Source organism: Phyllostomus hastatus, unplaced genomic scaffold (assembly GCF_019186645.2).
Source record: "Phyllostomus hastatus isolate PE091 unplaced genomic scaffold, TTU_PhHast_1.1 phas_contig_80, whole genome shotgun sequence".
NCBI lineage: Eukaryota > Metazoa > Chordata > Mammalia > Chiroptera > Phyllostomidae > Phyllostomus > Phyllostomus hastatus.
In genome coordinates this window covers 50,807,773-50,822,245 of record NW_025333960.1, presented here as the reverse complement: position 1 = coordinate 50,822,245, position 14,473 = coordinate 50,807,773, and positions in this window count along the sequence as shown.

Below are 14,473 nucleotides of genomic sequence, written 5' to 3'. Positions count from 1 at the left end.
AGTAAATATCCTGCTTCAGGGATGTCTGCAGAAAGTAACATGTTGCAGAAGCAAATATTCAGTAAGTAAAAGTAGGCCATATAGGAACCAAAGACAAGAGTATTGCAGGAGCTGAAAATCAGTGTTAATCGATCATTAGTCTAACTTTCCTTTCAACATACACAAACAATACATTATAAAGTGTGTTTACAATTTTAGCCAGAAATGGGACTAAAGCATTTTGAGTACATTTTATCAATAGTATAGAACATTACAGCATGAACATTTTTAATAGAAACGACTTCTCTAAGCCACATTTTATATTTCAGATAATATTTTAGAATGTATCAGCTACCACATTCCAAATGGCTCTGACCCTGTAATCTTTTCTTCCCAAAGTTTTCTTCCCAAAGTTAAACGTGAGAAAGGCAACTGAAGTTCACAGATGAGAGGAAATGAGGGCCAGGTAGTCACAATGGGAAGTGGAGACAAGCAATGAGGAGAAGGTGTGTCGACTTCTGCGTGTCTGGCTAGCTCCATTATTCATGACAGAGCTCCGAAAATGGTTTTTCAGTGTCGATGACTGCACAAGCCAACATTTTATTCAGCACAGATTGGATGAGATGGAGGATGAACGGCAAACCGGTAATGTATGCACCCGAGACGAGGTGGAGAATTATGAGCAAGGCGACCTGATACAGAGTTTCTGAATAATTGGCTCTCAGACTCCTAGGAAGTCTCACCTTTATTACCTCAGCATGATACTTTCCGTTTCCCAGCTCATCAGAACGGGCCTACCGAAAAGTTTGCTGCGAGCGTGCCTCCCATATCCTGAGAAATCATGTGTCATTAAAGAAAAAATTGAGACATGTATTTTTCATGTGCCCAGAACTTCTCTTTTGATTGTGATGATGACTATCGAAAAATCGAATTGTGTTCCTCCAAAGGATCGGCTCTCCAGTGGACACGAAGCTGAGGTTTCAGTCCACCAGTGGCCCTACACGGACGGTACGGCTTGATCAGAAGGGCCGTGCGTTACATGACAGATTCTGTTCACCAGAAACTTAAGAATAGGAAAAAGCCCCATCTGATAAGGACAGCGAAGGTCAGGACCATTTTGTAGCTCCCTCTTAGCCCAGAGACTGTGTATTATCTTCGTTGTCAGTCGAATTTTTGTGTGTGTTAAAAACACTAACAATTCGAAAACGACGTGCTTTGAGAGCTAAACATGGCTCCATTTCGCCTTTCAAGTCATCTGGGATAATGGCACCAATCAATTTCGGCTTTTATATAATCAGAACTATGTGTACAAGGGGACTTTCTGCAAAGTAAGTCAAAGATAGCTGATGGCTGATGGTGCCTTCTTGCTCGAGTACAGCGAGGGGCGCTCGCAACGCTAATCCAATGCTGCAGTCAGCTGCTTCTTTCCCAGTGGGAATGCACTGGAGGCTCCGGACGGTCGCTTCCTTCTCTGGGTTTTCAGTGATTATGCTGCCTAGTCTCCAAGGCCGCTATTTTGTGGACAACATTCGAAAAGCTTTCTGAAAAACACTGAATTATTTTATCAATGAGTAGCCCTACAATTAAACTAACTTTTCTATGTTAAAGCATAAAATCCATAAGGCATATATGCTTTAAAGCATAAAGCAGAATTTGTCTTAATTAGCAAAAGGTATTATTAATTCATTGGCTATATACCTTAAATTATTTACTAATGTTTTGATTTACTATCAATTGATTCACATTAAACTGTTTTAACTATTTTTTTAAGATTTATTTATTTATTTATTTTTAGAGAGGGAAAGGAGGGAGAAAGAGAGAGAGAGAAACATCAATGTGCGGTTGCTGGGGGCTGTGGCCTGCAACCCAGGCATGTGCCCTGACTGGGAATCGAACCTGCGATGCTTTGGCTCACAGTCTGCACTCAATCCACTGAGCTACTCCAGCCAGGGCTGTTTTAACTATTTTACATGTTATATATGTTTGATATTAGCCATAATTAGAATTTAAATGCTGCCTAGATCTAAAATATTCATTTTATGTTTTATCTATTTTTAATTTTTTAAATTTATTGATTTTAGAAATATAGGGAAAGATACAGCAAGAGAAACATTGATTTATCATTCCACTTATTTACGCGTTCATTGGGGCTGACTCTTGTCTGTGCCCTGACTGGATATTGAACCTGCAACCTTTGCAACTGGGCTTCTACTTTACTTTCATTATATTTCAATGCATTTCATTATGTTTCAACATTATACAATTCATTTTTATGTTTTTTATATCAAAACAATTTTTGATTTAACTTTTGTTGAGTGTTTTCAATTTCCGAAGGGTCCACCAGGTATGAGTGAGTGAGTTTTACACTCGCTTGTCCCAAAGGAGCTGGGCATTGTCAAACACTAGTGTCACCGACTTCAAGGCTTCTATTTATTTCCAATTCAGGTCCATGATATGCTAACATAAAATTTTCTTTCATATAAAACAATAATTCCTGAGAAACCACTTAAGGTCAAAAACAATGTTATCTTCCTACTTTTGATTGATACAATGATAAAACAAGGCTGGACCCCAATTATGAAAAGTACATACTCATACGGATATTTTTCTGTTGTTTTTTTTTTCTCAATAAGGACGCCTGTTCTATGGAACATTTAAACTCTGTAACTTTTCATTACCTCCAGCTTCATTTGCATACGGTTCCCAGTTTGTTCCTTATGTTTGTAAATGTTGTTCTCGTAGATTGTGAGAGTTTCACTGTAACATAGGACCTGTTTTTATTTATGTATAAATGACATGCAACTGAGAATTATAAGACTGCAGGAATGGAATAATAATCAACTCATTTGCACTGAAGTGGACTCATTAGCATGCCAGCTGCTGATATTTCCCACCCAGTATTCTTCCTGGCAAACAAGGTCCCAGGGGAAAAGCCTTCCATCTGGCTAAAGAAAACCATCCTGTACTTTAAAAGTCTCTTCAGGATGTAGTATTCATTGTTTTAGTAGTAGTAATAATAATAATAATAATAATAATAATATTTTAAAATCACAATCATGGTTTCCCAGTGGCAGGTCTTTCTCTAGTAGATCCAATGTATACAGACCTCAGTGTACCTGTTAAAACAGTCTGAATTTTAGGTTAGACATTGCATGCGAATTACATGTAAAACATAAATTCTAAAGAGATGCACATAACTTTGCACAAGAGTTATATAAAATAGCCATTGAACTTCAGAATATAACAAATTGTATAGTGTACGGAAGCATTCTGATCTTATATGTGTGTATTGTATACACACATGTGGATGCATGTATGTTCTTGGATACAGGTTGACATTGCAGAAATCATTGCAACCTACATGAATGCAGCAAAGAAATGACTATCTGTCCTACTCTTCTTGAAGAATCCTGATTTTTGTATGTCATACTGATTTTAAAACTTAATAAGAAATACTTGCTGAACAATGATACAGATACGCTGACAACACCATGTAAGTAACTCACCTTTCCTTTTACATTTAGCTTCAATATGTTCTTGAAGATACTTGGCATTAAATTAAGTAGGCTCCGCCCTTCATTAGCCATAGCCGGGAGGAAAACTAAGTTGGACGGTTTTCATAATTCTTTGTGCTTTGTATAACCCAATTATTATCACGAACACAAGTTGCTATTATTTAGCATGTAAAACTCTTTCATTCCTCAAAATTCTCTCCAACTTAAATTTGCCACCTACACTGTAAAATATTTTTAAATACATTTAAAAAATGTGTTTAGAGCAACTTAGCTCTTCTCTTTTGTATGAACCTTACATAAACTTGTTCTGGTTCTTTCTGGTCCTCTCTCTCGCCTGGCATGGTGTTTCATGATATCTAAGGAAAATACGATTAAAAAATAAAGATGAGAGTTTTACAAGCTTTTCTATCTCTAGATAAACATGAGAACAAATATTTTGAAGATTTTTGGCACATTTGCAAAAATAATAGTGTAGTCACATTAGAGTCAGAATGGCTGTCACCAATAAGTGAAAAAACAGGTGCTGGTGAGGATGTGGAGAAAGGGGAACCCTTTTGCACTGTCGGTGGGAATGCAGATTGGTGCAGTCACTGTGGAAAGCAGTATGAAAATATCTCAGAAAATAGAAAATGTATCTGCCTTTTGGCCCAATGATCCCGCTTCTGGGAATATACATGAAGGAACCCAAAACACTAATTCAAAAGAACCTAAGCACTTCCGTGCAGTGCAATATAATCTACGATTGCCAATATAGGGAAGCAGCCCAAGTGTCCATCAATAAATGAGTGGGTAAAATAACTATGAGACATTTACACAATGGAATTCTACTTCGCTATAAAAAAGGAAGAAAATTTTACCCTTTGCAATAGTATAGATGGACTGGGAGAACATTATACTAAGTGAAATAAGCCAGTCAGAGAAAGACAAATACCGTATGATCTCACTCATATGTGGAATCTAATGAACAAACTGAATTAACAAGCAAAACAGAGACAGACTCATATAGATAAAAGATGACAGCTAGTCGGGGGGGAAGGGGTAGCGGGTGGAGGGATTGAGCAAAAAGGAAAAAGGGACTCATGGACATGGACAACAGTGTGGTGATTGCTGGGAGAGCACGGCATGAAGGCACTAAATGGTAACGGGAAAAAATATCATAAAGATTATATATTTTAAAAAGCAGCATGATTGTTTAAATTTGTCCTAATACTGAGAATGCTTTCTTAAATTCACTGAGAAATATTGACATGCATTTAATACCCCTAAAAATGCTCTATGTAAATCAGAGTAACTATCACACCGTACTACTTAAACTTATATAGTCATGCATGTCAACTATTTCCCATAAGCTAAGAAAAATGCTATTTGGAAAAAGACAAAAAGTATTAGGAAAAGCATTAATGTTCTTTAATTGTTATTAGTACTTTACAGCAGCAATTTTCAATGGCTGCACTGCAAGAGTTTTTAAAACATGCCATACCTGACTATTTAGTCAGGGGCAATGACGTCTTTTCCTTTAGACTGTCAATGTAACAAATAAACGCAACAACAGCCGTCAGGTGTGAATGCCCTGCCTTGAACCGTAAATAGGCCATGTTGCATAGTAAGGTTGTCATGTTGCATAGTAAGGTTGCATCTAATTGGTTAGAGCTTGGTACCAGAAATTCTTATATGCAAGTATAAACAACTGATTTTTTTAAAAGTCACTTTGGAGCAAAAAAGGCAGGTAATTACTATTATTATTTCTTGTGAATCAATCAAAATTGTACCTATCTTTTTGTCAGGTTAGCAAATGTATATTTTTGGTGTGGAACAAAATTCTAGTCATTTCTGTGTGCCATGAGATAAAAAAAGGTAGAAAATTGCAGCATTACAGCATACTCAGTTGCACACAAATTAATGAAATCTTCACTTTTTCATGCCGCAATTAATTGTCCCAGGACATGTCCGTATGATAGTAAAATCAAAAGCAAGTACATTTGCATGGGGTTTTTGCTTTATAATGCATAGCATTTTGATATTTCAAACCTCTAGTTATTAAATTTTAGTATTTCAGCTACTTTGCTGCACTTCTATAAACCATTGTTTTGAAGGAGGATGAATGAATCTAAAAATCTCATCAGTGGTAGAAAGAGCTGGTTCCAGCGAATGACATGTCACTTTCCCCTAATAACCTAGGAAAGTGAAGTAAGCCTCTTTCACACATACTATTTTCTTTCTCATGCCTTACTAAAAAAACAACAACGAAGGAATGTTTTCCTAGGGGAATATAATACGGTATAGAGAGTATTCACATTTTCTCAAGAAGCAAACTATTTTTAAATAATTAGCTCACACAATACCTCTGGGTGTTGTGAGCCATAAGCTGTGGGAGTGCCAGTTGTACGAGGCGCGGGCCGATCTGTAGGAGGCAATTTAGCAGTAGGAGCATCTGGCTCCTTTGCAGGCTCTTGGGGCATTTTTCTTGGCACCAGTTGGTTACCTCTAGGTTGATCACTTGATGATGCATTTTAAAGGGTCCAGGGATTATTTGGCTGACTGTTAACCTGCACTTATCCCTTTTTCCTTTTGTAATCGATGTTGCCTTCATGAGGTCAATGTAGTGTGTGTGTGTGTCGTCTGTGTGTGTCTGTGTGTGTGTAAATGCCCCAAAGCATTTCATAGTCTAAAATGTAAAAAACTTTGGAGATCATACTATTATAAAAAACTCTTCCCCAAATCTGTAACTCTATGAAGCCCGATTACAAGTGATTATACAACAGCTCCCTGAAAAGAAGTTTGATCAAATAATATAACAACAAATACACACGGAGTTACACACCATTGAAGGTTCCCACTTCCAAACTTAGGCAGGGAAAGGTTAAATAGAACCGAAGACCACAGTAAAGCTCTTGACTGATACACACTTTCTACCTATTACATCTGACTAAACCCAGACAAGTCAATTTATATAGTTCAGTTGTGAAAATATTCAAGTGAAGTAATGCACCTGTTGGTGTGGATGACTAATTTCAGTTACACAGGCATGTTTACTATTTTTGCAAAGCTTTTCCAGAGGTCCATGTTTAAACGAGATAGATGAAATTCTGCTGTTCAGCACAGAAGTGGTAAGCTCAGTGTTTGCAGAAATACTTTGGACATCACCTCTAAAAAGATGATTAAGCACTTGGCACTTAATAAATTCCACCATAGTTTATATTTATATGTACTTATGCTCATAAAAATATGAGGTCTGTCTGGAAAAAGTCCAGTCATTGTTAATATAACATGAATGGTTGGCACAACCTTGATGTAACCTGGCAGCCAAGGAGAGTGGACTGGAATGTGCATGCGTGAACAAGGATGACTACACTGTCCTGGTCAGTGGGGACGTTAGATGTCATTGAGTGAGCATGTGTATTGTGTGGCCGTCACATTCAAAATGACTGAGTCAGTAGAGCAATGAATCTGCATCAAATTTTACAAAAGGCTTGCACATTCCTCCACGTAAACTATTTGGATGATACAGACGGCTGCAGCTATGGGCATCTGGTGACTGGCAGCTTCATCACGGCAATGCGAGTGCTCACGCATCATGTCTTGTGCAGAGTTTTCTGGTGAAACATCACATCACCCAGATGACTCAGCCCCCCTAGGGGCATCCCAGATTTGGTGACCTGTGACTCCTGGCTTTTCCCAAAACTAAAGCCACCTTTGAAAGGGGAGAGATATCAACAGGTGATAAGATTCAGGAAAATACAGTGGGGCAACTGATTGCAACTGGGAAAACTGTGTGAGGTCTCCAGGTGCCTACTTTGAAGGGGATGGAAGAATCATTGTTCTATGTTCAATGTTTCTTGTATCTTGTTCAGTAAACGTTTCTATTTTCACAGTACCTGGCTGAATACTTTCTGGACAGGTCTCTTGTGCTTTTGTGAATATATGTATTTAGGGATGTATGTATGAATTAGATTGAATTGTGGACCCGTATCTTTGCCCCTCACCCATACCCACTGCCTTGAACTCTATTCCCTACCAGTAAAATGTCCTCAACCTTTAATTTGATTAATTAGCTCCTGACTCCCATGGGTCATAGGGACATTCACAAACTAAATGCAAGTGGAAATTTCAAATATATTTGCGGAATGAAATTACCCTCTTATGCCACGGTCATTACCAAAAAGAGAGCCTCGTTCTCCTGCAGTTAACTGTAGTGGGCCATTCCATCAGCACACAGCAAGCCCAGGCTAAGGGAGCATAGACTCCAGCCAACGCATGCCTCCATGAGAAGAAAGGCTTATTGTCATATGCCACTAGGAGTCTTTGTTTCCGCCCTGCAACTGGTATCTGATGCAAGGAACTTCACATTTTCTATGTTTGGAAGCATTGTTGTGTATTCTGAAACTTAAGCCAATATAGGTAATACTCCCTGATAGACCTTATAAATATAATTTCTATCAAACAAATTGATATAATATTTATATGTACTTGGGGTAGGAAAGGCCTTCTTTAGCAGGAAAGGAAAACATAAGCTATAGCGGCAAAGAGATACTTTAAGCTATGGGAGAAAAACGGGTAAATATCCATATAAAATATTCTTATGATAGAAGAATCATAGAAAAACAGCTGGATTCCAATATGTGTAACATACAGGATCTGGCAGAAGTAACACCTGCTTGCTTGTGGTTGGTAGGGTACATGGATATCTCGCACAAGAGGCACAGTAATCTGAACATTTCACCTAAAATGTCATACAGTGTGCTTGAGTGTGATGTTGTTATGTTACAAAATTGCAGGCTTGTGATTTTGTAATAAAAGATTTTATAATAAAAAAGGAGTGTTATTTGTGCTGCACCCTGTATATAAAGCACACATAAAGAAAATAGTTCAAAATTCTACTTTCTTCTAAAATTTTGATCTCAGAATATCTTCCCCTACGCCTACCTTAGTAATTTTAAAGTTGTGTGAGTCTTAAGAAAACACAACACATACATACCCGTACTCACACCCACACAGGAACAGGTACACAAAACACAAAACAACAAAATTTGACCGAAAACATAGTTGGAAAACATAAAACCTGAAGGTACATTATATTTAAAGTCTTAATAGTGTTCAGAACCTTGATATTTTAGCCGTGATGAGGGCTGTCAGTTCAGCAACTTCAGTTCAGGAGTTTGGCAAAGGAGGAATTCAGAGCCAAGAACTGTAGTGCAAGAGGAAATTTAGGTAGCAAAGCAAAAGCAGGTGCAAAGGAAGGAATTGATCAGGCTGCACAGAGAGTTGCCTGGGCCTTCTAGAAAGAAAGCCGTAGGGGCAGAAGAAGTCAGCCAGCTGGGCTGCACCGCCTCAGGAAACAGTCACCGAGGCCAAAGAAAGACCCTTAGAGAAAGAAAGAAAAGACATGCGTCTTAGGAAAGAAGGGGGAAAAGATGTAGGCATGCTCCAGAGAGAGGGCTCATGCTGGGTCCTTTGTCTTAACGGTTTTCATCTGCTTTCTAAAGACGGGAACTTTAAAGGAGGCATCAAGGGAGGGTCTCAGCAGAATAGCCATCAGCCTTCCAGGTGTGTCCTTTTAGGGTCATGGTCTCTGCTGATTGGTTGGTGCCAGGGGAGGCGGGGCATGGGCCATCGCATCTGGTCCTGATGTGAGCCCTGAGCTCTCTTCGTCTGGATTTGCTGCTTTTCTGGATGTGGCGCTGAAACACATCCGAGGCCTAGATGTTATCTCCAGTTTGACTAAAAGTTTGCCTCTACAGTCTACAGACTCCAAGGCTTTGTTCCTAAGGTATTTTGATGCTGATCAGCACCTCATTGCCCTGAGGGCTTAATGCTTAAGGGAGCAGGTGTGCACGGGAGAGGGCGGAGGATGAGGCGGGGTGTTGGGTGAGGCCGGTTTGTTCAGCCGTCTGTCCCCCGCCAAGGAATTTTCCGAGCTTTTTATCATCCTGCCTCAGATACACATTGGATTCATCTCAGGGACTTTGGTGAAACACTGTACCTAGATCTGGTAGAAAACACACACAAAAAGAAGTCCTTGAGGGAAACAGCCAACATCAAGAATGTTAATTGTGCTACAGAGGCTCCACTTTTGCCAGAGTATATTTTTTCTAATAATAACAGGATGAACAGACTCTTAACTCTGTGAAATAGAAAATATTTGATCTATAATCTAAAAGGCTTGTTTCTCCTCTCATTAGGCTCATTAGCCTGTCCTTTAATTAGATAATCTTCCTCTTGCCACTCAGCCACCCCAATGGAAGCTGTGCTTTTTGAAGTGACTGTCAGAATCTTCAAACCAAGGGCGCCCGCGCTTCAGGACGCGTTAGGTCCACCTACCTCCTCTGAATGCTGCTTGTGGCCTGGCTCATCAAACGTGCTGGAGGCCCAGCCCCCTTCCATGCAGTGGTTTACGCATCCAGGAGCTCATCATCATTCTCTTACGTGGCTGCGACAGGTGTCAACGGATGACCCAGAACTGCGCCGCATGTCTGTCTTCAACCCGCAGTGATATAAACTCCCCGCCCCCGGGGACGGGTCCGGGCCGCCTTCCCCACTGCTCCCGCCGGTCTCTAATGTCCGGTGCATGATGGCAACACAAGTGTGTGTTGAATGAATGCCAGAAAGTTATACATAAGGGGCTTTACTTATTTTTTTTTCCTGTTCATCCTGAATTGTTTCGTTTGGGCAATCGTTTTTTTTAAGAATATTCAGGATATCTACCTCAAGTTGGAATCTAAGGTGAAATATGCTTTAAGAATTTACTGTAAAGGCTGTCAACATGCTTTGTTTCACAAATCTCCCTCAGAGGGTACCAACAAGAATATAAATATAGGGCAAGGGCAGACTGGCCGTCTCTTTAGACCTTGGAGAAGATCAAGTTTTACTTGCACATGAGTGTTGATTTCTTCAACTTCATATTGTTTCCTTTCATCTCCAATTAAGATTTTATTTTATTTCTCTTTAATTATTTGTATTGTATCCTCCTAATGTTTCTGTGTTCTTTTACCAATACGGATACTCAAAATGACATACCATGTCCTATTAGGGCCCGATTGTTGACTGTAGTATTTTTCAAGTTATTTTAGGTATGCTTACCAAGTTTTGATCCAAACGCAAATCATTTAAAATATTTGTATACAATTCTTTTGTCTCATGGCTTCCTCTTCCTGTCTTCCCTATTTCTTCATGCCTTTCCTCTCTATCTTTTTTTCTTTACCCCTATGTTTGTTTTCTATGCACCTGACGTTGTTTGCCATTATTGCCCCTATGTCTGATCAATTATAGCTTCCAATCTCTTGAATATTTATTAAATAATAAAACCATTCATTTATTGGTGTAATCCACAAAGTACTACTTTAGGTGACAAGGCACAACAACTATAGCATGAAGTGTGAAGGAAGGAAAACTAGAGGAGATGTACTAGGTAAGAAAAATGTAAATGAAACAAATTTTGTTTTTGTTCCTGTTCTTTGAACAGTGCTAATTCTTTTAGAACTTCACCTTGTTGCAAATGCAAACTTTTTGTTGATTTGGGAGAGAGAAAGAGAGAAAGAAAGAGAGAAAGAGAGAGAGAGAGAGTGAGATCAACTTGTTATTCCACTTATTTACACAGTCATTGGTTGCTTCTTGTATGTTCCCTTACTGGAGGTTGAACCTGCAACTGCGGTGTATTAGGACGATGTTCTAACCAACTGAACTACCCAGCCAGGGCCTGAAAATGCAAAATACAATATAGATTATTAGGATCTTGACTGCCACTCTTCCCTGCAAACTTAGAAGAAATATATCCACCTACTATGACTCCCCAAACCCTCTCCTACCATCAAAATAACTAAAAAAATAAAACAAATAATAATAACAGGACCCCAGAATAAATCTTTATATAATTTCTGACATTAGAGGAGTGAATTCATCTCTAATGAATTTTGAATTTTGGTCATAGCTTGTTGTAATTAGCAAGAAGTGCATTTTATACTCCCCTTCTTTCCAGCTGTTCCACTGGCTACAGTAGAATAAATCTCTGCCTATTGTTTCTTGTTCTCCTCCTGCTCAGCGTGCCCAGACACGTTGTGATTCGTCGTCATTTACATTGTGAGTCCTGAGGTGTAATCAAATGGTGGCTGATTGATATTGTTAATGTGTCGCTTCATGACTTGTAGTTAAAAAATAACTTCTTTCTAATTGACATTCTAGAGTTCTTCACTAGACTGCCTCTGGTGATTTTCTCCTGCCCAAGGTGGTTTTCTCCTGTTTTATATATATTTTTCTGTTTAGATAATTACTGGTGGATGTAAAGTCTCCAAAATATCCCAATTAGTACTGAATGCTCAGGTTTCTTTTAAAGCTCTCGTGTGTCTCTGATGCATACAAGTGAGTAATATTGGAAACTGCTTAATAAATATCCCAAGTAAAGGATACAGTTCTCTCTACTGGAGCTACATGGCTTCATATCATTTTTTTCTTCTAATTTCCCCACTGTTCCTCTTTTTCTTCTTCTTTCTTTTTAATTCTTTTTTCCCCGCTTACGTAGTGCAGTGCTGTCTGTCTCTCCGTTTTCGTCACTGTGCTTGTCACCTGCACCTGGATCTTTCCTGGGTCTCTTGTTTTCCTGTCACACTTTCCTCCCCTTTATTGCTCTCTGTCATTTTCCTTGTTCTTGTTTCTGAGGCTCCTTGTTTTTCTCCTCATTTCTTCATGTTTTTTCTTAACCCATTCAGATTTTTTCTTTCATCCAGTCATGGATATGTTCTCTCTCCCTGTGAGTGGGATGTCTGACTTTGTAATAGGTTTTACCCATTTTCCTCCCCTTCTCATTCCCTCAGGCTCAAGTTACAGCGCTTCTGGAACTGTCCGTCTTCCTCATTTTCATCTTTCCAAAACATGCACCGCTCAGATGTCTGTTTTGCTTGTCAGTGAGTGGTGTATATTAAGGTAGTTCAGAGATTGAGAATTGCTCATAATTTAATACATATAATTGGGTACATAGCTCTGTACATCGAGGGTTTAAAAATATTAATGAGTAAAGTAAGATAGTATGATGGGATTTAGATGGAAATCAAGAGCAAATAAACCATCCCCAGGGAAAAGAAATATTTCATAGGGTCACAAATAATCCATAAATGCTCAAATTTTATACGAGACTTGGCGAGGGCTCTTTGTATGGAAACCCTGAGATAATTATATTACCTGTAACTAACTATGGAATCAGATGAACTCATTTTAAAGTTAAAAAAAGCCAAGGTTGTAAGTTTGATCCCCAGTTGGGGCACATACCTAGGTTTGGGGTTCAGTCCCCAGTGGGGGTGCTTATGCGAGACAACAGAAGGATGTTGGTCTCTCTCTCTCTAAAATAAATAAGCATATCATTGGGGGAGGATTTTAAAAAGTTGTAGAACCAACATAGAGATATCCTGCTTCCTAAACCAAAGCTAATAGCCATTTCCTTAATTAGCTGATCAATGACAAGCAGCAGGTGTTATTGGAGCCCCGCATCATTTTAAGATACAGAATCAGGCATGAGTACCGCCCACCGATTGTTAAGCATTGAGTGATGCTGCGCTGGTTGACAAATTGTCACTACTTCCCCATGAACCTCCATCTCCCCAGTCCGTGTGGGTTCCCCCACCCCCTTCACACCACCCAGCAGCTGTCGACCTGCTGCCCGGGCCAGCCAGGAGCCCGTGCACCCAATGTGGGGCCCATTCTGAGCACCTGCCCCACTTCGATGGCTATTCTGAACTTCACCCCGGAAAACTGGAAATAAAAATAAACTGGCGTGCTTTTTGTTAAACTCATCGTCCAGTGCGTGCATCTAGTACACCCTGTGTGAGAGTTAGGTACACATTACGTGAGAACCCAGAGGAAACGGGAATAAAAATATAACCGATGCCTTGCGCTGTCCCATACGTCATCTCATTTAGTTCTGAAAGGGAGCCCGCAGCTGGGCTTGGCGGCAGGGGGTGGGGCGAGGCTGGAGCGGAGCAGCTGCGACTCTGGATGCTGGGGAGGGAGGCCGCACATCCGTGGCCATCTCAGTGAACAGCGGACTGTCGGCGACGCCCCAGCCTTACCCATTGTAAAGGTGCCAGGCGTAACTTCCTCCCAACATTCTGTGTACATGTGGGTGGCTGTCACCAGCTGTTGACAGCATCTTAGATTCCTAAAGTCAATCTGGGCATGGAAACGTAGAAAGAAAGAAATGGAATCTCAGTAGAGAAGCATGTACTCTACATGTAGGTATGATAAATGTTTTTGTTTAAAAAACACATGAAAATAAAATCATTAGATTATAAATACGAAAATGATGAGCAGCTTAATGAACAGCTTTCCACTGAAAATTACAAAAAACATAAAAAATTAGATGTCACAAGTCTCATTAGTAAATGAACTGTTTTTTTTAATTTTCCCATAGAAAATACTTTATTATTATATAGTTTTGCCCTTCATAAAGGGATGATTACAGAACATTCACATACTAACATTTGTTGTACACAGACCCACAATAAACATGTTCTCCTCAACTTGGCATTCACAATCTTGCACAGTCTGGCCCCGAACCTACTGAGTTCCATGTAAGTGCAATAGCTGAAGCTCACACTTGGTTGACTCTGAACATTTGCCATGTTTGAACCTTTATTAATGCATCCCGCTAGACCAGGAATGCAATCTTCCTGTATCTGTCTCTCCAAAGCTTACCCATTCATCAACACTCAGCTTGAAAATGTCACTTCTGCACGGAGACTTTATTCTCCCTTGCAGAGCAGAGAGACGTGTCTCTTCTGAACTTGCTCTGCATTCGGTGAGTGCCCAGCTGCCTGCAGGTACTATCACATTCGGATGGGCATCGTTGTTAAATGAGTCTATTTCAAATCTTCCCTGTTAAACCACGAGCACTTTGAGGCCAGAAATTAAGTCATTACTCATCTGTATGAGGCAAAAGTGCATAGTGTAACACCACGATCAGAAGAAGTACTTAATAAATACTAATGAACATAGCA